This window comes from Rattus norvegicus, chromosome 19 (assembly GCF_036323735.1).
Source record: "Rattus norvegicus strain BN/NHsdMcwi chromosome 19, GRCr8, whole genome shotgun sequence".
Taxonomy (NCBI): domain Eukaryota; kingdom Metazoa; phylum Chordata; class Mammalia; order Rodentia; family Muridae; genus Rattus; species Rattus norvegicus.
In genome coordinates, this window is record NC_086037.1 from 39,413,039 (window position 1) to 39,437,597 (window position 24,559).

General features: G+C 43.8%; 1 long non-coding RNA gene and 1 pseudogene across 2 annotated transcripts; one reads left to right on the forward strand and one right to left on the reverse strand.

Annotated features, from left to right (window-relative positions):
- Window positions 1-6,787: 6,787 nt before the first annotated feature.
- LOC134483315 (uncharacterized) lies at window positions 6,788-23,764 on the reverse strand. Of its 2 annotated transcripts, XR_010060140.1 has the most exons (4): window positions 22,747-23,764; window positions 18,539-18,680; window positions 10,654-10,775; window positions 6,788-9,441 (listed from the first exon to the last, which is right to left on the reverse strand). It is a non-coding gene; the product is annotated as an uncharacterized LOC134483315 (long non-coding RNA). The 2 variants fall into 2 exon arrangements; XR_010060139.1 differs by having other exon boundaries at window positions 6,788-10,775; window positions 22,747-23,756.
- Window positions 17,739-19,034, forward strand: LOC120098580 (DNA-directed RNA polymerase II subunit GRINL1A-like; annotated as a pseudogene).
- Window positions 23,765-24,559: the final 795 nt, after the last annotated feature.

The window sequence follows — 24,559 nt, forward strand, 5'->3', positions numbered from 1 at the left end:
AATGTGGTTCTTTATTTTCTTTCTCTAAAGCACACAAGGCTATGGTGGAATGTAGGGCTTTGAGCATGTTTGCAAAGTACAATCACACTGAATTAAATCCTAGGGCTGGAACACTATTAATCTTCTACAAAATTACAGAGCAGGCTGGATGAATACTCCCAGGAGACAATGTGGACATCTCAAGACAGGCACTGGACAATGGCTGAAGACTTGTCTGAAGACTGGAAATATTTTGCAAATTCAGAGAGAAAAAAAATGCCCCTCTGACTACACCGTACTCTAAGGATACCTTATTAAGGTAAGGAAGACATGAACTATTGTCTCATGTACCAGATGTCAGTACACAGTATCCAAGGTGTTGTATGCCAATGGTAGCATTAACATAACAAAGCACACAGTGTCCTGAAGACATAAATTATGAGTTTGTGTAGCAAGACCCAGGCCTCTTCCAGGTTCTTAGATAGTAACGGAGAACCTCAAATACATAGTAATGTGATAGTGTGGGGTGAATCTAGTTACAACTAGTTTCTATTGTGACACAGATGACTCTTTTTGTGTCATGGTCAGCTTATAATGAATGACTAGACCTAAGCATGAGAATAACCAAATACTACATTGCTTCTCTAGCTGCTGAGCTTTTAAAAGCCCTGGGGTGACAGCAAGCTTTTGTGGACATTGTGGATTGGTCCTTCTGTACTTTAACTCTCTGAGTCACCTCCACTCTCAGTAAGTTAGTTCAATTCCATAAATTGGAAATCAGTCACCTGGAAAAAATACATTCTCCATATGATCCCAGATTGGCCATGGAAAAGGGGTAGCTTGAACTGTCCCACCTAGGTTCTGGGCTTCCACAAGCCTGCTCTCCAAAAGAAACCTGTGTTCACAGCTGCAGGCTACATTCACTATGGATGCTCTTGAGGATCCTCCCTAAACTGCTTAGATTAAAATAATTTTCATGCTAACAATCAAAAAACTCATTATGCCAATCTGGCCAACAGGAAGCTAGTTTCTATTCTGTATTTTGTCAGATGTGCATTATACATATGGTCATCATTGACAACAGCTGAAAGATCTGCTCTAATATGGACACTAAGTGATGCTGGAGGATGATCCTGACCCACAATGAGCAGTGGGGACACCAGAGCCCTGTAGAGATGCCTGGCAACCTAACACATTGAGCACGCACGGCTCAGTAAGTTCCCTGTGAGTATACATCTCCTGAGATCTCTCTATTTAATTGGAGGTGATCCTGTCCACCTAATACAGCCCCTCATGTGGAATAACAAAAGCCACCTGCAGGAGCTGTAGTGATGACTCACAGGTTAGAGCATCTTCTGCTCTCTCAGAAGAACTACATGGACCCTAACAATTGGGTAAAGCATGTCAGTGATTACATCACAAAGTGTGTTGGAGAAACAGCCACATTATCCACACAAAAGACATTGTCATACTGGGTACCCCTTGGTGAATTTGAATTCACTTATTAGCCCAGGCTCCATGGAACATGCAGAGATCCATCTCTAGCTGTCAGTTCTAAGTCCACAGGAGGGGACAGAACCTTTGAGTAAGAAAGATGGTCTTAAGAGTCAAGAGATAGAATTCAATTTTTATTCATAAGGAATTCATTTTTACAACAAAACAGGATTAAAACGAATAAATTAAAATATTTAAAAATATTTGAAAACTGAAAAATAGTAACAAGAACATATAAGTATGAAACAACAAAAAGAAAATTTCAATTAAAATCATAACAAAAATATTTCTAAACAGCACATTCTTTTCAGTTTAAAATATCACAGGTCAGTTTATTGTGTGACTAACAGATTCAATGAAGGTGCTGTGTGCTTTATTTTTTTTTTTTTTTGGATTTCAAACAAATGTTAGTGAATTTGGTAATCTTTTATTAATTGGTCATGTTAAAACTACTTTTGCTTCTTCTACATATTTAATGTAAGTTTTATTGATTATATATTTGCTTTTTTTTTCTTTTTTTTTTTTTTATTAACTTGAGTATTTCTTATATACATTTCGAGTGTTATTCCCTTTCCCGGTTTCCGGGCAAACATCCCCCTCCCCCCTCCCCTTCCTTATGGGTGTTCCCCTCCCAAAAATATTTCTAAACAGCACATTCTTAACGAACATTTAGAAGCACAGATGTATTGCTGTTTCTCCTCTAGTACACATAATGAAAGGCAGTCCCCCAAGTTGTCTCTCAAGTGGTGTTTTCTGAAGAAGAAAGTGAGTAAGACCTCAATCAGTCAGCCTGGCTTAGTGTTATGTAAATTTAGGGTCTCTAAGAAATGACAAATTAACTCTGAGGAAGAATACTCATCCAAAAAATGTTGTTACCGTTCAGGATGTTTGTCATCAGGGACTCCTGAGAAAGCAACTTATTCTTCAGAAGCTCTCTTACTGGTGTGTGTCCAATTCCAGCTCTCTTGCACTTTCTGAGACCTGGGAGAGGAAGGCAGTTTTTCAGACACTGATTTGGTGGGGAAATGCAAGCCAGCTGTCAGAATGCTGCCTTCTACCACCTCAGTTCTATTGGACATGGACCTTTTAACTGATATCATTGTTGCTAACTCTTTGGGAAGGGCAAAATCTCCAGAGAGCCTCAAAGTAATGTGGGCTGCCAATATGGTTCTGAAGTCCATTCCCCTATGTATTTGCTGTATTCTGGCTGTATCTCTCACAGAGATCTACATCCCGTTCCTGTCAGCCTGCATTTATTTGCTTCATCCATCTTATCTATTTGGGTGGCTGTATATGTATGGGCCACTTGTGGGTCAGGCTTTGAATGGGTGTTCCTTCTGCCTCTGTTCTAAACTTTATCTACCTATTCCCTGCCAAGGGTTTTCTTGTTCCCCTTTTAAAGAAGGAGTGAAGCATTGGCATTTTGATCATCCTTCTTGAGTTTCATGTGTTCTGTGCATCTAGGGTAATTCAAGCATTTGGGCTAATAGCCACTTATCAATGAGTGCATACCATCTGTGTTTCTCTGTGATTGGATTATTTCCCTCAGGAAGATATTTTCCAGTTCCATCCATTTGCCTATGAATTTCATAAAGTCATTGTTTTTGATAGCTGAGTAATATTTCATTGTGGAGATATACCACATTTTCTGTATCCATTCCTCTGTTGAAGGGCATCTGTGTTCTTTCCAGCTTCTGGCTACTATAAATAAGGCTGCTATGAACATAGTGGAGCACGTGTCTTTTTTATATGTTGGGGCATCTTTTGGGTATATGCCCAAGAGAGGTATAGCTGGGTCTTCAGGTAGTTCAATGTCCAATTTTCTGATGAACCTCCAACTGATTTCCAGAATGGTTGTACCAGTCTGCAATCCCAACAATGGAGGAGTGTTCCTCTTTCTGCACATCCTTGCCAGCATTTGCTGTCACCTGAATTTTTGATCTTAGCCATTCTGACTGTTGTGAGGTGAAATCTCAGAGTTGGTTTGATTTGCATTCCCTTATGATTAAAGACATTGAACATTTCTTTTTTTTTTTAATAGTTTTTTTTTATTTTTTTTTTTTTTATTAACTTGAGTATTTCTTATATACATTTCAAGTGTTATTCCCTTTCCCGGTTTCCGGGCAAAATCCCCCTCCCCCCTCCCCTTCCTTATGGGTGTTCCCCTCCCAACCCTCCCCCCATTGCCGCCCTCCCCCCATAGTCTAGTTCACTGGGGGTTCAGTCTTAGCAGGACCCAGGGCTTCCCCTTCCACTGGTGCTCTTACTAGGATATTCATTGCTACCTATGGGGTCAGAGTCCAGGGTCAGTCCATATATAGTCTTTAGGTAGTGGCTTAGTCCCTGGAAGCTCTGGTTGCTTGACATTGTTGTACTTTTGGGGTCTCGAGCCCCTTCAAGCTCTTCCAGTTCTTTCTCTGATTCCTTCAACGGGGGACCTATTCTCAGCTCAGTGGTTTGCTGCTGGCATTCGCCTCTGTATTTGCTGTATTCTGGCTGTGTCTCTCAGGAGCGATCTACATCCGGCTCCTTTCGGTCTGCACTTCTTTGCTTCATCCATCTTGTCCAATTGGGTGGCTGTATATGTATGGGCCACCTGTGGGGCAGGCTCTGAATGGGTGTTCCTTCAGTCTCTGTTTTAATCTTTGCCTCTCCCTTCCCAGCCAAGGGTATTCTTTTTCCTCATTTAAAGAAGGAGTGAAGCATTCACATTTTGATCATCCGTCTTGAGTTTCGTTTATTCTAGGGATCTAGGGTAATTCAAGCATTTGGGCTAATAGCCAATTATCAATGAGTGCATACCATGTATGTCTTTCTGTGATTGGGTTAGCTCACTCAGGATGATATTTTCCAGTTCCAACCATTTGCCTACGAATTTCATAGACTCGTTGTTTTTGATAGCTGAGTAATATTCCATTGTGTAGATGTACCACATTTTCTGTATCCATTCCTCTGTTGAAGGGCATCTCGGTTCTTTCCATTTTCTGGCTATTATAAATAAGGCTGCGATGAACATAGTGGAGCACGTGTCTCTTTTATATGTTGAGGCATCTTTTGGGTATATGCCCAAGAGAGGTATAGCTGGATCCTCAGGCAGTTCAGACATTGAACATTTCTTTCGGTGTTTCTCAGCTATTCGGCATTCCTCAGCTGTGAATTCTTTGTTTAGCTCTGAACCACATTTTTAATATGGTTATTTGTCTCCCTGTCGTCTAACTTCTTGAGATCTTTGTATATTTTGGATATAAGCCCTCTATCTTTTGTAGGATTGGTAAAGATCTTTTCCAAATCTGTTGGTTGCCATTTTGTCCTAACCACAGTGTCCTTTGCCTTACAGAAGCTTTGCAGTTTTATGAGATCCCATTTGTCTATTCTTGATCATAGAGCATAAGCCATTGGTGTTGTGTTCAGGAAATTTTCTCCAGTGCCCATGTGTTCGAGATGCTTACCCACTTTTTCTTCTATTAGTTTGAGTTTGTCTGGTTTGATGTGGAGTTCCTTGATCCACTTGGATTTAAGCTTTGTACAGGGTGATAAGCATGGATCAATCTGCATTTTTCTACATACTGACCTCCAGTTGAAATAGCACCGTTTGCTGAAAATGCTATCTTTTTTTCCATGGGAATGTTTTGGCTCCTTCGTCAAAAATCAAGTGACCATGGGTGTGTGGGTTCATTCCTGGATCTTCAATTCTATTCCACGGTCTATCTGTCTGTCTCTGTAATAATACCATGCAGTTTTTATCACTATTGCTCTGTAATAGTGCTTGAGTTCAGGGATAGTGATTCCCCCAGAAGTCCTTTTATTGTTGAAGATAGTTTTAGCCATATTGGGTTTTTTGTTATTCCAGATGAAGAATTGGATTGGTATTTTGATGGTGTTTGCATTGAATCTGTAGATTGCTTTTGGTAAAATGGCCAATTTTACTATGTTAATCCTGCCAATCCATGAGCATGGGAGATGTTTCCATCTTCTGAGGTCTTCTTCAATTTATTTCTTCAGAGGTTTGAGTTCTTATCATACAGATCTTTTACTTGCTTGGTTAAAGTCACACCGAGGTATTTTATATTATTTGGGACTATTATGAAGGGTGTTGTTTCCCTAATTTCTTTCTCGGCTAGTTTCTCTTTTGTGTAGAGGAAGGCTACTGATTTATTTGAGTTAATTATATACTCAGCCACTTTGCTGATACTGTTTATCATGTTTAGTATTTCTCTGGTGGATATGAAAATAACAGGAAGCAATAATCACTATTCCTTAATATCTGTCAAGATCAGTGGTCTCAATTCTCCAATATAAAGACATAGATTAACAAACAGGATATGCATTAAGGACCCTGTATTCTGCTGCCTACAGGAAACACACTTCAGAGACAAAGACAGACACTACCTCAGTGTGAAAGGCTGGAAAACAATTTTCCAAGCAAATGGTCTGAAGAAGCAAGCTGGAGTAGCCATTCTAATATCAAATAAAATCAATTTTCGACTAAAAGTCATCAAAAAAGATAAGGAAGAACACTTCATATTCATCAAAGGAAAAATCCACCAAGATGAACTCTCAATCCTAAATATCTATGCTCCAAATACAAGGGCACCGACATACATAAAAGAAACCTTACTAAAGCTCAAAGCACACATTGCACCTCACACAATAATAGTAGGAGATTTCAATACCCCACTCTCATCAATGGACAGATCATGGAAACAGAAATTAAACAGAGACATAGACAGACTAAGAGAAATCATGAACCAAATGGTCTTAACAGATGTTTATAGAACATTCTATCCTAAAGCAAAAGGATATACCTAGGCCACACAGTCTCTGCAGTGTGTGGCTTGAAGCACCATCCTTAGAATATAGCTGAGGGGATGACTGTGGGTGGTGGCTTGTACTGGAGGTGGCATCCAAACCTAGACAGTGAGGGTCACTTGTCCCACCTGGTACAGGGGGTTCAAGGCCATCCTGGCTACATAGGAAAACTTCTCATCAAAAGGCTGGAGAGGTGTCTCCACACTTAAGAGGGCTTGATGCTCTAACAGAGCACCAGGGTTAGATTCCCAGTGTCTATTCCAAATGACTATGACCCAAAATAAATGTTTCCCTCCTGTGTTGCTTTGGTCTTTGGGCTTATCATAGTTAATAGTTACATTCCCCCAAGTGAGAACCAGTTCCAAGTTCACCATGACCCAACAGTTGACCAATACCACCACAAATACAAGGTGGCTCTGTAGGTGTGCACCAAACAAGGCCCTCTGCTCTCACAAAGACTGTTCTGGCTGGTGTTGGCAGACTAGGGGTTTCTGGTATGAATTAAGTGCTTTCCAATAAACACAGCAGACTGGTGTGTGTGTGTGTGTGTGTGTGTGTGTGTGTGTGTGTGTGTGTGTGTGTGTGTGTGTGTCTGCTCATGTATACGCATGCATCAGTGCAACCCCCAGCACTCTGTCCTGGACCTACATACCAACTCCAGATTGTTTACATGTCTACTCACTGTCCACTATCAGCTGATACCTTTGGTCTCTTAAGGCCTAGGTCATGAGTGCACAGCCCTTACCCGGGGTCTGTGCTCAGGGCTCACATGCAGGGAGGTGGAGCACAGTTCCTCCTTAGTTTGTAGAACCCACCGTTGCTGCCCAATCTTCCACAACCAGGACATAACCCTTCTGATTCCAGGAAGCATTTGCCCTTGAGATCAGACCAGGGGCAAAGGGCAGAAGAGTCAAGGTCAGAAGACATAGGCAGGAAGCAAGGCAAAGAGGAGTGGGGGAGGGGATATGGGGAAGGGGTGAGACCTGCTGTGCACAGTTGAGGCAGCTCAGAATAGAGCAGGGTGGCACCTCTGGTGTTGGGGTGTTGCTCAGTTTCTGGGCAGATTTGTTCAGGTCTTTCCACAGTTTTCAAGGTTCGATCTGTGGTAGGGACACAGTGGTCCCCAAAGTCCCCATAGGCACATACTCAAGACTTCCAAACTTCAGAGCAAGTCCTGGCTATGGAACTACAGACTTGTCTCAATCTCTGGGTTTGTGAATTGCCACGTCTATTTAGTTGTCCTCCTCACAGACTGTCCCAAGCTGAGCCACAGCCGTCCCAGTGCATGCACTCTGTGTGCTGGGCCCAGAATAAGCTGGTGTGTGGTCTGCCCAGCAGAAGCTGCTCACACTGCACCATGACCTAATGCTATCGGCTTGGGCACTTGCAGACCCCTCACCTGAGACCATCTCTTCTGGCATCTGAAAGATGCTGTGTTCTAGCAGATCTGGGGGCACTCTTAATAGATCTGGGGGCCACACACTTGAAAGGCCAAAGCCCAAGACTGCTGCAGCCTAGGATGTCTGTCATCCACAGAGCTGGAACCCAGCTCTGCTAGCCAGGAAGAGGTGCTGTTCCCACTGATCTAGAGACCCCTAGGTCCCAAGTAAGGACAAGCTGATCCTCACACCCTCCCTGTAATCGTCAGCCTTCTGAGACAGCAGAGTAGGGCTAGTTCTTTTCTCATGCAGGGCCTGGCTACAGGTGACATAGTTGCAGAGTGGCCCACCCCGAGGCACTAGTAGTCCTCCTGCAGCTCAACTTTGGGCTAGGGTGACAAGGTACTAATTGTGGCTATAAGGTACTGTTGTGCATGCCCCAGCACAAGTGTGAAGGTCACATGTAAAAGTCACGTTGCTAGAGTGGGTTCTCTCCTACCATGTGAATCTAGGGAATCAAACTCAGGGCCTTAGCCTGTACTTACTCAGCCATCTTGTCAGTCCCTGAGAATCCTGTTAAGTTCAGGGACCCCAAGAGCAGAGCTGAGAAGCCAAGTGGGCCTAGGAATCCACATTCACCCCTTGCAACATCTTTGAACAAAAAGCAGAGCGCTGTGAAGGACACGTGGCCACTTACAAAATAAGCATAGAGAAAAGGCAAGATGGTTCAGTGGGTAGTACCTGCTGTGCATGTGTGAGGACAGAACCGTGTAAAAGACAGGTGTGGCATACAGAGACAGAAGATGCAGGGACCTTGCTGGCAGACAAGCCTAGCCACAGAATATGAGTTTCCAATCTGCTGAGAAACCTAATCTCAAGAATCAAGGTGGAGGCCTGTTGAGATAACTCAGCCATGAAGAGCATTAGCTGTTCTCCAGTATCCAAATGACACCTCACAACCAGGGTAACTCCAGTTCCAAGGAATCAGACCCTCTTATGACATTTGTGGGCACCAGGCACATATGCAGGCAGAACACACACACACACACACACACACACACACACACACACACACACACGGTTCAGTCATGTGTGGAGGTCAGATAGCCTACAAGGGTTGGTTTTCTCCATGCATCTTGTGGACCCTGGGGATTGAGCTCAGATGTTCAGGCTTGGTGGCAGTCATCATAATCTGACTGAGCTACCAAGCTGGCCCATTGACAGCTTCTCACCATGTCCTGGACATATCAATGTGGCCAATGTGGGACTACAGGGTTAACCAATCATTGGGCTTCCTGGCCCCTCATACACCCCAATAGACTGTCTTTGCTCTCCTCTCCACTGTTGAGCAGATTTGCTGGCTTCTATTGATCTCCCATGCAGCATCTCAGATCCCGTACTGGAGCCTCTGGCTTTGGATCCATGTGTACCTGGGCCAGTGTCTTAGAGCTGTGGTGTCAGGCTCCTTCTCCCCACAGGGAGTGTGAGCATGGCCTAACAGGTGAAGCCAGGCTCTGTTCTGCCCCTGGAGGGAGGCAGATGGAGCGAGCAAGAGGTTCCTTGTACCTGGCTATTTTGTCTCCAGGGACAGCAACACCTCCCTGGGTTTTGGCACACCTTGTTGGTCCTGAACTCACTCTAAATATAGGCAGAGCCAGATGTGTGGAAGATGCCCGGCCCTGGGGGAATCTACAGCTACATGTGGGAGGAGGTCTGTCTGGAAGTGGAGATATAACCATTCAGGCTGGGAAGAAGGTCTGGGTGTTGCGGCATTCACTGTCTAAGGACAAAAACAAAAGAATAGAAAAGAAGAAAATGTTGCAGTAATGTCAGCATGGCTCTTTCAGGATTCAAGTTAGAGCCAGGGAGACAGTTGAGCAGGTGAGGGTACTTGGGGCCGAGCTTGATGACCTGAGTCCCAGGGAGCATATGACTGGAGGAAACAAGCCAGCAAAGAAGTTCCTCAGATTCTGCATGCACAGTGCATACCTGCCACCCAACAACATACCACACCTAACAAATGCACCCAGCCTGACACATGACTGCCTTGTCACACGTCCTGTAGTGGCATCCTGCTCCTAGCTGCTTTTCTCAGACAAGGCCAAGCTCATGCAACTGCCAGTCAAGAGCTGCCTCCTCTTCTCCTGTCTGAGCTCTGCCTCACTGGGTGGAGATTTGGCCTGAGGTACACACAGGGTCTGCAGCAGGATGCTAGGACTCTCAGGAATTGGGCCTTGTGGGAGGAGTCAGGATTCTGAGGATAAAAAGCTGCAGGGGATTCTGGACTCTACCCCTGCTCTTGGCTTCTGTTTTTAACACGGGGTCTTATGTAGCCCAGGTTGGCCTTGATGTAAGATGTACCCAAGAATGACCTTGGACTCGCTATCCTCCTGTCTCCATCTCCCAGGTGCTAGAGGAACAGGTCCATTATTCAGTGCTAGGGATGCAGCCTAGGGCTTTGGCCACAGCAGGCAGAAGCTTCACCTGCCTCTCTACTTCTTGGCCTCTGCATGGTGAGCAGCCTCCTGCCTTGGCACAGGGAAATCACCATGGACAGGGAAGCTCCTCAGGTCTCTCCTTTTGTTTCTAGAGGAGTCTGTCAGGAAGTGGGACACTAAGTCTCTGACAGTTCCCAGGATCAGGAGAGGGAATAGAATTGCCATCACAGTAGCAACAAAGTCAAAGCCTCCAGATTTCTGCAAAGGCACCTGGGTGACTGAGAGGCCTCCCTCCCTTCCCCCCACAGCACACACTGCTGGCTCTGCACAGCCCTAGCCCTGCTCTGAGCTGCTTGTGCTGGGCCTCCCATGAAGATGTGTGAAGCTAGCACAGGGGAGCCCTTTGCCTGCTGTTTACAGAGCCTGCTGGACAAGTCCTGGGTAGAAGTGATGCCTAGGGACTCAGAAGATGAGTGTGAGAAGCTGAGCAGCTCAGGGAACCTGACTTGTCCCCACACTGGCATGTGGCAGACAGATGGGGCAGGGACACTCACTTGCTCTCCTCGTCCAGCAGGTAGAAGATGCCAGTGGGCTTCATGCTGATGAGGTGGGTACAGCCCACATTGTCGGTGTAGTCAATGTTGTGCCATGAGATGCCCTCACCCTGGTACTTCTCCTGAAAGGTGAAAAAGGTTAAGGAGGGCACTCACTGACCTGGCTTCAGAAAGGGGTTCCCTGCACACAGTGTGGTTGAACTGAGGGCCGTGTACAAGCTCAGCAGCGGCACCACCACTGAGACACCCCCATTCCCTCATTGGAGATTCTAGGCAACGGCTCTCTTCTTGATCCATGCCTCCAGCTCTCCTGACATCTACATGAATTATAAGTCCTAATGCAGTATAAATGATGACTGCACTATTGCTGAAGGAATCATGAGAATAACAACTGTAAACATTCCACCATGGATAGAATTTGTGGAAAGAGGTGATTGGCAGCCAACAGGAGGGCTCTACAGGTAAAGGGGCTTGCTGTCAAGTCTGATGAGCTTGACTCAATATCCAGGACCCATGTGGTAAAAAGGAGAGAACCAAGGGCCAAGCTGTCCTCTGGCTTCCACTCACGGGTTTACATGTATGTGTGTATGTATGTATATGTCTGTATGTATGTGTGTATATGAATGTGTGTATGCATGTATGTGTATGCATGTATATGTGTATGTGTGTATATGTCTGTCTGTATGTGTGTATAGTTCTGCTTGCATGTGTGTATATGTATGTGTAGGTGTGTATGTGTGTATATATGTGTGTTTTTGTGTGTATGTGTGTATGTGTATATGTGTATGTGTGTATGCATGTGTATGTGTATATGCATGTGTATCTGTGTATGCATGTATGTCTCCATATATGTGTATGTGTGTGTGTACATGCATGTGTGTATGCATATGTATTGGTGTGTTTGCATGTGTGCCTGTTTTTGTATGTGTACTAATGTGTGTGTGTATATGTCTGTATGTATGTGTGTATATGAATGTGTGTTTGCATGTATGTGTATGCATGTATATGTGTATATGTCTGTCTGTATGTGCGTGTAGGTCTGTTTGTATGTTTGTATATGTATGTGTATGTATGTATGTGTGTATGTGTGTGCATGTATGTGTATATGTATTTGTGTGTATGTGTGTATACATGTACGTGTGTAGGCATGTGTATGTGTGTGTTTACATGTATGCATTTTTGTGTATGTGTACGAATATATGTGCGTATATGTATGTATGGACACACAAACACGCACAATGTTAAAACATAAAAAGCTCCTTGGACAGTCTATGATACCTGGATAAGTGGTGACCATACGGGGGAAACACGTATCCATGTAAGCACACCTGTTCACATGCGCTGAGCAATGCCCAGCCTGGTCTTGAGCTCACTACCTGCCCAACGATGAATTTCTGCCCACCTGGTCTTCTCAGAGCCAGGCGACGATTGTTCCTGCCATTCCAGTTCTGTTCCCGTTTCTCATGCCACAAACCTTCTAGCTTGAATCTCACCTACTGACGCAGGAACCTAACAGCCTCCAACCCAGTGAAGTAAGTAAACTTCTTCCTGACATCCTCAGGCTTGGTGTCCCCCATGAGTCACAGGGAGGAAGGATGGCATGCACCAAGGAGAAGGGCCATGGGCAAGGAAGACAGGATCATAAGTCAGTCATCACTGACACCAGCAAAGTGTGTGCTTCAGAGCTGGCTCTGCTCACTCTTGTCCCAGTGGCAGGACTTAAGAGTGATGCATACCTGTCACCCAGCACTCAGAGAAGTCTGAGGCACAAGAACCAGGAGTTCATGGCCATCTTAACTAATGGTGAGATCAAAGCCAGCCTGGGCTGCATGAGACTCAGTCTCAAAGCAGGCAAGGAGGAACTTTCTATATTTGAGCAAGTAAGCAGGCAGCCTCATGGGTTCTAAATTTCACTGCTATACAGAAAGATGCTAGGGCTAGTGTGGCAGCATTTGTGAGCCAGAGAAGCCAAATTAACCCCTGTTAATCTCCTCATGCTGTGTGAGCAATGAGGAGATGGTGCTCTATGAACTGTGGACAGGATGGTCTCTTAGACGGTTCAGAAACCCATAGCGGACTCCAGCAATTCTCCACTTGGGTGTGACTTGAGGCTTACATGTGTGTGTTTACAAGCCAAAATATAAAATCCATAGGTGACTGTGTTAATTCAACATGGCACAGCCATGTGCTGGAGTATTATTCAGCCTTACATAGGAATGGGATTCTGACCCTTGAACAGGAATGAGAATGGTAGCCATTCTCCTAAGTCAGACCTCCAGGCAGTGCAAAGACAAACTAACACTGTATGATACCACTGACTGAGGGCTGGAGTGTCACCAATTATATAAAGACAGAAAGCAGGAGGGTTTACAGAGCCCCAGGGGTGACATGGAGTGGGGAGGTTGGAGGGTAGGTGTGTAAGTGGGACTGAGGCTCAGAGGAATCAGACATGGCTGCAGAATATGCATGTGGCTGCCTCCCATACCTGTGGGTCCTGCCTCCTCAGAAAGGCAAACATGGCAAAAGAAAGGACCAGAGGGGACAGGCTCTGACCAGCTGTAGACACACACAAATGACCTGACAGAATGTGTACACTACTGCCTTGCTGCAGGAGCAGCTGAGCTTCCAGAAGGGTTGAAAGAGGCTGGAAGGGCTGAGCATGGCACTGAGTTCAAGGACATAGCTTTAGTATCTGGGGAACTTAGGGTGCCCAGGCCCCATCCTGCTGATACTGAGGGACACAGCTGACATTCAGGGTGATGGCTGGGCTGGGCTGGGGAATAGGTTTCCACTCTCACCTGCCTCAGCTTGAAGGTGTGCTGGGTGAAGTAGGACTGCAACTGCTTGTTGGTGTATCTGCTCAAAGCTATTCTGTTCAAAGTTCTCAAATCTGAATATGGCCAAGACACCAATGGGCAAGCACTGGGAGACAAGGTTTGGTTATAGCCAGGGTCTCCTGGGAAGACTAGCCCTCCTGAGGAGGGTTGCAGAATAGGGGGTGTGTTTTCCTGACCTGTTTGGTACCCAGTGTTTTTTGCCAAGGGTTCCTTTATTACTTCTTGATGGAACCAGGCCTGCACAGATCCAGGAAGCATTGGGGTGGAACCTAGGCTTGGTGCCCACATGCTGGCATGGCTGAGGGTGAAGCCTAGCCTATCACACTTCCAGACACCGAGTGCAGATGCCTGGGTTCCTATAGAATAGCGGTTCTTACCGTTCCTAATCCTGTGACTCTTTATTTCAGTTCCTCATGTCGTTGTCATCCCAACATAAACTTATTGGAGAGCTACTTCATAAGTGTCACTTTGTTACTGTGAGGAACTGTAATGTAAATGTCTGGTGTGCAGGAGCTCTGATGCAGAACCCACAGATTGAGAGCAGCTGCTGTAGAGGATCAGAGTCCTCTGCCAGCCCTGGTGTTTGCAGAGATCCCGTGGGTTCCTAGTCTCCATGGCTTTTCCCAAGGACAGGGTTTATTATTGGCCGTCTCAGGGCCCGGGACCTCACAGAAAAAGCTTCTCCCATGTCCTTCCTGTTGAGGAGGGCGTGGTTGGTCCTCAGCACAGTCCAGTCAAACAGGGCGCTGTATAGACACTTGGCCAGGGGTCTCCTGAAGTTATGGTCTCTGGACAGAGGGGTTTCTTACCTGGGTGGGGCAACCATGCCAGGTACAGACTGTGGTGCTCAGAGTCAAGACCTCATTTTGTATTATTTTCATAGACAAACTTGCCCAGGCTGGCCTCGAACTTGCCTTGTAGCCAAGGATAATTAAACAACTGATCCTACTGCCTCTACCCCCCATGGGCTGGGATTGCAGATGAATGTCACCACAGCTGGCTTGTCACAGATGCTATACGGCTCTAAGTCAGGGGCCTCATGCGCAGGTGTGGTATGACTGTGCCATCCCCACATCTCAACCAGGGTTTTCACCTTTCTCCTGCTGAAGTCTGCTTAATCCTACCCTGGCCCCAGGACACAGCAGCTGTGGGAGAATCAAAGCCTGGGGCTTCAGCACAGCATGGGTACACAGCATGGCATGCAGCCTACACGGCTGTGAAAAAGCCAAGGAAGTGCTTCTCAGCTCACCCCCTGTAGGAGTGTCTAGTCCATCCTTCTCCGCATGGACGCAGACATCTGCTTCCAACTGCCCGACATGTCCCTCTGGTTTTGACTTTCCTGGATGCCATGGCAATGCTACCACACAGAATGCTGCCTCTACTGGGGACACTCACTTACACAAACTCTCTGGGGGACATCTGAGACAATCTGGGGATTGGGTGCACTGCAGAGAGGTCAAATCATGTCTTGAAGTACCTTGTCCCACAAAGGCTCACTGTTCAGGGAGTTGGCTGGAAAAGTAAGCTTATTCCCCTGGGCAGGGTCCCCATAGGGAGTGTCCCACACCCTGCTATCAGGTCTATTCCTGGTGCCATCAAAATTCAATTTGCAAGCCCCAATGCTCTGGAAGTCACAAGAGCTAACAGAAATGTATCAGGAAGTGCACCCCAGAGCAAAGGGAGAAGATGGCACAGAGACCTATGCTATGGGTTAAGGGGCACGGAAAGGCCACCTCCAGCACAGGGCTCAGTCACCTCTTTCACAAACAAGGCAAATGGTCAATGCTCTCAGTGTGTGGGAGCCTGAGGGGCTCTGTGGCTCCTAAGCCCTGCAGCTGCAGCCAGAAGCAGCAGTGAACAGGATGTAAATGCTGAGTATGGTGATGTCAATAAAACTTTATTTACAAAACCAAATCGGTGGTGGTGGTGGCAGCAGACTGGTTCATTTCAACGCATGCTGGAGTGGCATGGCCACTGACCATCAGGAAACACAGAAAGGAATGTGACCCGACCCAGGGCTCCCAACACACTAGACGTTGACCTTTGGCACCAGAACGGGGTCCCTGAAGGTAAGTCAGGACAGTCAGATAAGGTAAGTACATTTTATTACAAGGAAATGGGACAAGATAAATCTTCTCTTCATCTCGCTATGCTTAAGCATCTTTAAGAGAGCAGGGAAGTCATGTCTCTCAGTCTGGTTTAGAAAAGTGTTTAGAGACAGCAAGAGAGTGAACTCCATGGTTCCCTGACCAGGGTTCCAGGAATTCTGGTATCTGGGTCAAAGTGAAAGCTAAGGTGGAAAAGGCTGTCAGGCAGGGCAAAAAGATTCCAATTCCTGGTCTCTTTGGGCTGTTATTTTTACTGTGTTCAAGGCCATGAATGCAGACAGGGTAATAACGAATATAGAACAAGAAGCTACAGCTTCATTAAGACGAAAGCGAAAGTAAAAGTTTTGCTGTCTGCACCACTGCCTGAAGCAGTTTTTTCTAAGTCGTTTCCCGAGGATGACATATTAAGGATTAGATTCTGATGACAACGATGAAGAATTCACCTGCTTTTTCTTTTCCTATAATTAGGCCAGCATCAGTTCAAGGTGTGGCCCAACCGACTTAGTGTAAAGGATGATACCAGTTGGTTGAAAAAGGTAGTAGTGGGTTGGGGATTTAGCTCAGTGGTAGAGCGCTTGCTAGGGTTCGGTCCCCAGCTCCGGAAAAAAAAAAAAAGAAAGAAAGAAAAAGTTAGTAGCTTTCTATGAACAATACATTAAGTTTTTATGTATACTAAAATTAACGTTGGAAAGAACAGTGGTAGGAAAGGAAGCAGGAGGACAAATGCTGAAAATGCTTGCTTTTGAAAATGCTAATAAAGAGTACAGGAGAGCATTATTACCTATAAAGGAGACTGGGGATACCAATGCTTATATGATGGCATGCAAGGATATCTTTCCTGAAAATGGAAAGATGCAAATTTGTACCCTGGATTGACCCAGATAGAGTTATTAAATTATATGTTTAAATACTCTTGAATATCCTACAGGCACTTTTGCTCAGGATGAGTTGCCTTTAGAATGGATATATATTAAATATAACTTTAACAAAACATTAACAACTTATGAGGAACAAAGTTCTTTAATTATTGAGCAAGGCATACAAAGACCTGTTACACTGTGGGGATATGATTGTGCTGCTATTGTTTTCCCATTAAGCAAAAATAAAGTGGAATATTTAATGCAGACGTCTGAGGTTTTTCAATTAACCATGATTTCTTACCCTGGAAATATTGAATTTCATTTTCCCCATAGTAAATTCTGGGATTGCTTTAGAAAACAAAAAAAAATTTTTGATAAATACACTAATTTCTGTTGATCCATTACCATCTGCTGTTACTGTGTTTACAGATGGCTCTAAGACCAAGCGGCTTATTGGACCAAAGATAAATTTTGGGGACAAGAATCTTCTTTTGGGTCAGTACAACAAAATGAAGTATTAGCAGTAATTAATGTATTGCCGGATTTTACTCATGATGTAAAAATATTATAGCCGAGTCAGCTTATGTTGTAGGAGTAGTACAGAATATTGCAACTGCTGTTGTTTCTACATCTAAGCCTATATTAAATGTTATTCTCACATATTAAAGGACTATTGTTATTCTGAAACTCTAGAATATTTATTACACATATTAGATCACATTCAAGATTGCCACCATCTTTAACACATGGCAATCATATGGTAGATCAATTAGTGGCATTTGCTACCCCAGAAGAAAACAGTCATAATCATGCCAATACAGGATATTTGCATATTAAATATAAGGTTCTCTATTCTGAAGCCAAACAAATTATTGCTAATTGTCCTATTTGTAAGCCTTCACTTATAAAATGTATTCCATCTGAAATTAATCCCAGAAGAATGCAACCTAATACATCGTGGCAGATGGATGGAACCCATATTTCTGAGTTTGGTCGCCTTTCCTAGATACATGTAAGCATAGATAATTTTTCAAAATTTGTATGGGCTACACCATTGCCAGGAGTACGCACTGCTCATGTTATACAGCATCTATTGGAAACTTCTGCTGTTATGGGACCGCCTTCTAAAATTAAAACTGATAATGGACCAACATATATTTCTTATCAATTTAAACAATTTTGTCGGCTCTTCCGGGAAAATGGCGACTCCTGCACGTGTTCCAGAGTTGCTGCCTTCCAAGGAGCCTGAGACCTCCATGGGCCCGGCTGGGGAACCCTGCCTGCGGGGCCACCCTCAGCCCATGCATAATGTGCTCCCTGCCCCTCGGCTTCGAGCCCCCAGTTCCTGAGGACTTGGGGCATCAGAGATTGGCAGAGCTGCAGGAGAGGTTGAGGCACCAGGAGAGACTTTTGCGCAAAGAAAAATTCATTTGCAAATTGTCCGACAAAGGTAAACAGATCTCAGACACCACTGCCAAACTGAGAGCTGCCATTTCAGAAAGTGAAGAGGTCAGAGGGAGAACTGAACTACTTCATCCTGTTAGTGTTGACTGTAAGCTAAGGCATAAAGCAACCACAAGAGTTGATACCGACATAGACAAGGCCCAGAATTCTGACCTGATGCTTGATACTTCATCATTAGTTCCTGAATGTTGGTCAGTAGACATTGAATCATCTAAAACAACCTCAGAAATACAGGGGCCTACACAGCTCACCCACAAAGGCAATGAAGAGACTTTGGAGACTGGCTGCACAGTGAATAACAGCCTGTCTGTCTGCATCACAGCCCAGGCTCCCTCATCTGAAGTTAATGAACATCTCCCCCAGCATTCAAGTCAAGCGGAAGAGATTTCCAGCAGCGTCGACAGTCTGTTTATCACTAAATTGCAAAAGATCACAACTGCAGACCAGACTGAACCCTCAGAAGAAAACACCAGCACTGAGAACTTTCCAGAACTGCAGAGTGAGACTCCTAAGAAGCCTCATTACATGAAAGTGCTAGAAATGCGAGCTAGAAACCCAGTGCCTCCTCTTCATAAGTTTAAGACCAATGTGTTACCCACACAACAGAGTGACTTACCAAGTCATTGTCAGAGGGCTCAGTCTCCTCAGAAGAGCAGCGACACAGGGCTAGGCAGCATCTTGATGATGTCACAGCAGCTCGCCTTCTTCTGCTCCACCACCTGCCTGCACAGCTGCTCTCCATAGAAGAGTCGCTGGCTCTGCAGAAAGAGCAGAAGCAGAATTATGAGGAGATGTGGGCAAAGCTCGCAGCACAGAAACTAGCCGAGAGACTGAATATTACAAAGCAGAGCTACAATCCAGAAGGGGAGTCTTCAGGGAGATACCGAGAAGTGAGGGATGAAGATGATGCCCAGTCCTCGGACGAATGCTGAAAATGAGCGCTGGGAGATCCTGGGAGTTGACTGTTGAGCTTACATTGTCTCATCGAACTTCCTAACAAGTACCAAGACAGTGTCAGACCTTGTTGAGGGACAGCAGTTTTTTAAGTTACACAAAAGTAGCTACAAAATAAGAATCCAGTTTGTCTTTCAGAAGATGATGTTTACATGCTTGAACAGTTCAATATTTGAACATTGGGTTTGGCTGTATTGTGTTACAGTTTTGCAGTATATTGTGCATTGGTCTGATATTTTTAGTGTGAATAGAACACACGTTTTCTTTAAGATATCTGCTTTTTCCTTCTTTGTATTCTTATCAGATAGCACTGCTTACACCCCTTCTGGTGAAATACTTTGTTATCCCAGGCACCTAAAGTGAATTAGGAAGGCCTGGTCCCCTCACTCGAGAAATGAGGGGAGCAGTCTAAAGAATGGTACTCATGCTTGCATGGACACGTTCCTGAGACGCTGGATGTGAAATGCCGCACACAACACTTGGGAACCACAACCACTGTGTCTGCTGCTCTGTCCTCTCTTGGGGCGACTGCTGTCACCTGTGATGAGGTTAAGGAGCACTTGGAAGAAGTGCTGGGTGGGGAGGGTCTTCCTAGCTAGTGTGGGGAGCTGCTCCTGGCTGCCCTAGGCTTGAACTCATTGCCATCTGGGATGATAGGTCCCTGTACAGGACACTCGTGCTTGGTAACGAAACCGGTGGTTTTCTAAGAGTTACAGTTGAATTGTCAGTATATTGCATTTTCCCTCATTAAACCCACAGAGGTGTTTACAGGCTGCAGAAACCTCAGTCCTGTATGTGCACATTTGTGCTGTTTAAAATGATTATATGATCATTTTCAGCAAAGATAACAATGTTGTCAAAAAGCCTTTGTCTATTATGTGGAACTTGTAAAGGAGAAATAAAATACCAATCAGAGCAAAAAAAAAAAACCATTTTGTCAATGATATCATATTGTACATATTACTGGTATAGAATACCATCCACAAGACAAGCTTTTGTTGAAAGAGTTCACCATACCCTGAAATGACAAATTATAAAATTAAAAAGGAGGAAAAGAGATGACCTTACACAGCCTGAATGGAGTTGCCATACCAGTCCCAGAGTAATATTGGCATAAGCATTATTTTTTATTGATCTTCTTAATTTACCACAAGGTGAAGTTATATGCAGAGCAGATAGACACTTTATTGGACTTCTCCCTGAAGGCATGGAACAGACAATATGGATAAAAATTGCCCAAGATGCTGAATGACAGGAAGGGACATTATTGTATGTAGGGGAGAGGATTTTGTCTCCTTACAGGATGGGGGACAATTCTGGTTACCCGGGAGACGGATCCAAGCACAGAATGATAAGAACTGCTCCCTACCCTCAGAGGAATCCAGTTAAACCAGCTACATTCTCTCCTGATGGATGTTCTCCGGAGATGAAGGAGGTGTCCTCCATTACTGAGGCCCTGGCTTCTCTTTGTGTCGCCAAACGACAACGGAGAAGGATCGATGCAGTGACAACCCCATTACCTAGGTGAAGCGATTAAGCCCTGAAAGGAAAACTATGTTGTCTCCTACAGGAAAGTCCTTTACTACTGAGCACGTATTTTTAGCAGTGTGTGCTTTACTCACGGTTTCTTCTGTTGCGGCCAATGCGAGTTATCAGGCCTATATTCCTTATCCACCTTTATTTGAACCTGCTACTTGGCGGGGAAACAGATGTGGTTTTATACACCACCCCAAGCATTTTATTATCTCTTTGGAATAATTTGACCTTTTGAATAGACGTGATGGAGCTTTGTATAATTTTCCTTATGCTGGATTAAAGATGCCTTTGTGTTTAGGAAAGAGACCAGGCCTACAAATGGGTTATTAAAATTGGCGATTACCAGGAATAATTGTTACAGGCTCCAGGATTGACAGCTTGGTCTATAACCAAAATTGGAATAACATTACATTTGTTAGCGAGCCAGTATATCCTATTTGTGCTTGGTTTACTTATGTAGGCTTAAAATATCTCCCATGCAATTGGAAATATTGCCCTGGCATGTTTGGAAAAATTATTCAAGATAAATGAATAAATTGGGGTCCTTATGGCCAATTATTGATACATGTTCAGAATGGAATGTTACCACTTGTGATTTGTCAAATGTTACCAGGATGAACTGAGAGGAGAATGAACGCCTTAATGGATCCTTGCTGATGGAATGTGGAGATGGAGGCCTTGCTGATAATCGACTGGCCTCTGTGGAAGATCCTACTGCGTTTCAAGCTCATTTGTGGAAGACTGTCACTGCATTAAAAGAAGGTGTGCTTGCTAATGGAAGCTTTTCTGGGCCTGCTCAATCTGCCTCTCAGTATAATTTTACAACATTTAAGAAAGAAAAGGTTACTACTTGTATTCCTATGCCATATTTCTTTTTAATAGGTAGATTTAATTTTGCTAATGGATTTGCTTGTACTAACTGTCATTAGTATTCATGTATTAATTCATCTATTCAGTTTAATATAAATCAATATTCTATTATGATATTCAGCAAAAATTATATGTATGGATGCCTGTTAATTTGGGACATCATTGGTCTCAAGATCCTCTTAATTATATGATTATTGAACTTTTTAATAATGAGGAGAAGTAAAAGAATTATTGGAGTCATTGTAGCTACTATTTTATGCCTTATTTCTATTGCTACTTTGGCAGCGGTTTCCAGCATAGCATTAAAAACATCTATTGAGACAAAGCATTTTGTTGAAGACTGGCATAAAGATTCACATGAGTTATGGATAGAGCAAACTAAAATTGATACTAGACTTCAACATCAAGTAGATGTTTCAAAACAAACAGTAGAATGGTTGGGTCGAAAGATGTTATTTATTGAAAAATATGAGGATTTAAGATATGATTGAAATCCTACTACTTTTGTGTTAATAAATATATGGATAATGATACAGAACATGATTGGAAGTTAATTCAAGCCTATTTAGAAGGTAATGAAAGTGCTAGAAAAGTAATTAATGCCTTCAAATACAATGCTCGAATGTCTTTTGGTAAACAGCTAGAAGATATACCCCTATGGAAATAGCTAAATTATTGGCTGATCAATTGACAGGATTAGATCCCAAGGCTTGGCTTCAAAGGATTTTCCATAGCTTGGGAGGAGCTAGTTTTGCCATAATCTTATGTACATTATGTATTATGTTGCTTTATTTTTACATGATTAAACCCCCACAAGGACTTTAGCTATGTTATGGAAAGTGTTTCTTTTAAAACAAAAGAAAAAAGAAGGAATTATTAAGACATAGAGATGCAGCTCCCAGGCAGGATCAAGAAAGGCCTGGTGACAGATACAAGTAGGGGCTGGAAGGCCACCCTGAAGAAGAAAAAGTTTTTTTCACTTGGCCTTAAGCTATGTTGTGCTATGTCCTGTTTCTGTGGAAGCGGTTCTAATGCTCTCTCGGTAATGGTGAGTATATTTTGACTATAATAAGATAGGTGATTTGTTATATGAATATTTTGAGAAGAAGCCTTTGTTTATTCGTATTCGTATGATAGTGAAATACATTGCTGTCCTGTCTAAACTCAGAAAAGGTGGACCCTCCATGACTCCTGATGGTGTTATTATATCAATGTAACATAACAAATGAACTGTAAAAGTAAAGACCAGAAGTTCACAGTATAATAGCATTGACCTTACCATATCCTCCCTGTGGGGATGGGTAAACCAAAGTTCTGAAATCCTTGACTTTCAAGAATTGTGATATTCATGGAAATTCAATTCCTTTTCAGATGCTCCAGTTGTTGTGGCCCATTGTTAGAAAGGTCAGCTTAAGCCTACAGCCCCCCTGACAGGAAGCTCAAAATATACTGCCCAGAACTTACTCCACATTCCCCAGAAGCGCTGTCTTTGTCCATCATTACTTTGAGACGAAAGGCTAGACTCCTTCACTCTAGTCTCTCCACAATCGATGTTCCCCCTCCCAGATCGCTTGTGAAGATGGGAAAACATGTCTTAGCTTGTAACTGCCAGACTCAGACTGAGAGAAACTAGGGCACTGGTTGTCACTACAACACTGGTGACATCACAGAGGATGCCAGAACTCTCTAGGAGACAATAAAATGTCCAAGAAGGGACAGCTTATGTCATGGGGAGCAGACTTTGCCTCCCTGCTAATGATCTCCCTGTACTGAGCATAAGCAGAGGTGCCCTTTCCAGGAGCCTTTCCTGGGCAGAGCCACTGAGCATCTCCTGCTTCCAAAGCCAAATTTTGCTAAAAGCATGATTATAAAAAACCTTAGTAGTTCCTATGCATCTAAATGAACGTTTCCTTCCATATCTTGACCCAAAATGTCTCATCCTAACTCAAATTGTCCTCATTCACCAGTGTTAGCCATTAAAAATTCCTGAGATTTCATACCAGTTTGAATATGCAGTCAAAAGTTCTCCTGTCTCATTATGTATGGGTGCATCAAGAAATAGCCTGCATGGTTAGTTACAACATGGGGGTGTGTTAGGGGAACACTCATGAAGTCATGTGCTTAGCAATCGACAATTGCCAGAAAATTCCTTAGGAGAAAGAGTTGATGTCTTTATGGTGCTAGGATCAGTGTGGAGACCAGTTGGCAGAGGAAGGTGCAATATTGGAGCCACCAATGAAGGGAACCTCATGCTGTTTGTGGGGTTCTCCTCTCTGCACCAATGTCGCCAAAGGAGCACTGCTCACAGGCCTGAGTAAGATATACCATGAGCTTCTATCAGAAAAATAAAATAGTCAAGAGATATAGGGGTGCACATAAACATCTAAAATAAAGCTATAAACATCATTAATTGGATAGAACGAGGTCCCAGCACCTGTACACTGGGAAACGGCCACCAAACCAAACACAAAAGCATCTATCATAGTAAAAAATGATTACTTTATAGAATGCACACACTAACACAGATTGTTCACATCCATAGTTCAAATTTTGGGGGCAAATTCATGGCCCTAACTATCTTTCTCTCAACTTATATAGCAAAAAATAAGAAAGAAAGAGAAAAGAAAAAGTCAAAACAAAAAGTTCAAGCTTCTCATATTAGGATTGCAGGAAGTGTTATCTGGTAGTCAGTTCTGATTAGGCCATTTTAGATAGAACAGGGCATAGTGACCCTTAATGTTACGGGCCCTATAAAAAGCTTTTTGCAATATTGGAATTTTAACAAAGCTCATCCAGAACATACAGAAGAGGGAAGGATGTGATCACCATGTCCTTGCTCTCTATCAGGTTATTTTTCTGTGTCCTTGATTGTCAGGCATAGAACAGCAACAATCTGAAATAACTGCTAGACATGGAAATCGTGGCGAAAACTATAGTTGTGGCTTACACACCTCAACTGTCAAAGGCTAATGCTGTCCTCACAGTCCTTGGAGGCCACTCTTGTAAGACTATCTATTGGAAACTGGAAGGAGGTTTATCTGAGCCCAAAGTGAACCTGGCCAGCCAGAGAGAGGGCAACATGTGATACTTGAGTCCCTGTCTAAAACCAGCACAGAAACACACACTTCATTCAAAGCATCTACGAATTCTCGATTATCTACCATTCTCTCCCTACCAGTGGTTCAGTTTGGAATGGTAGAAAAAAACTGGAACTGATCTTTCTATTCTAAGGACCTTGAACTCTCTTTCCTTAGGTTCACCTTAAGAGTGCATACAA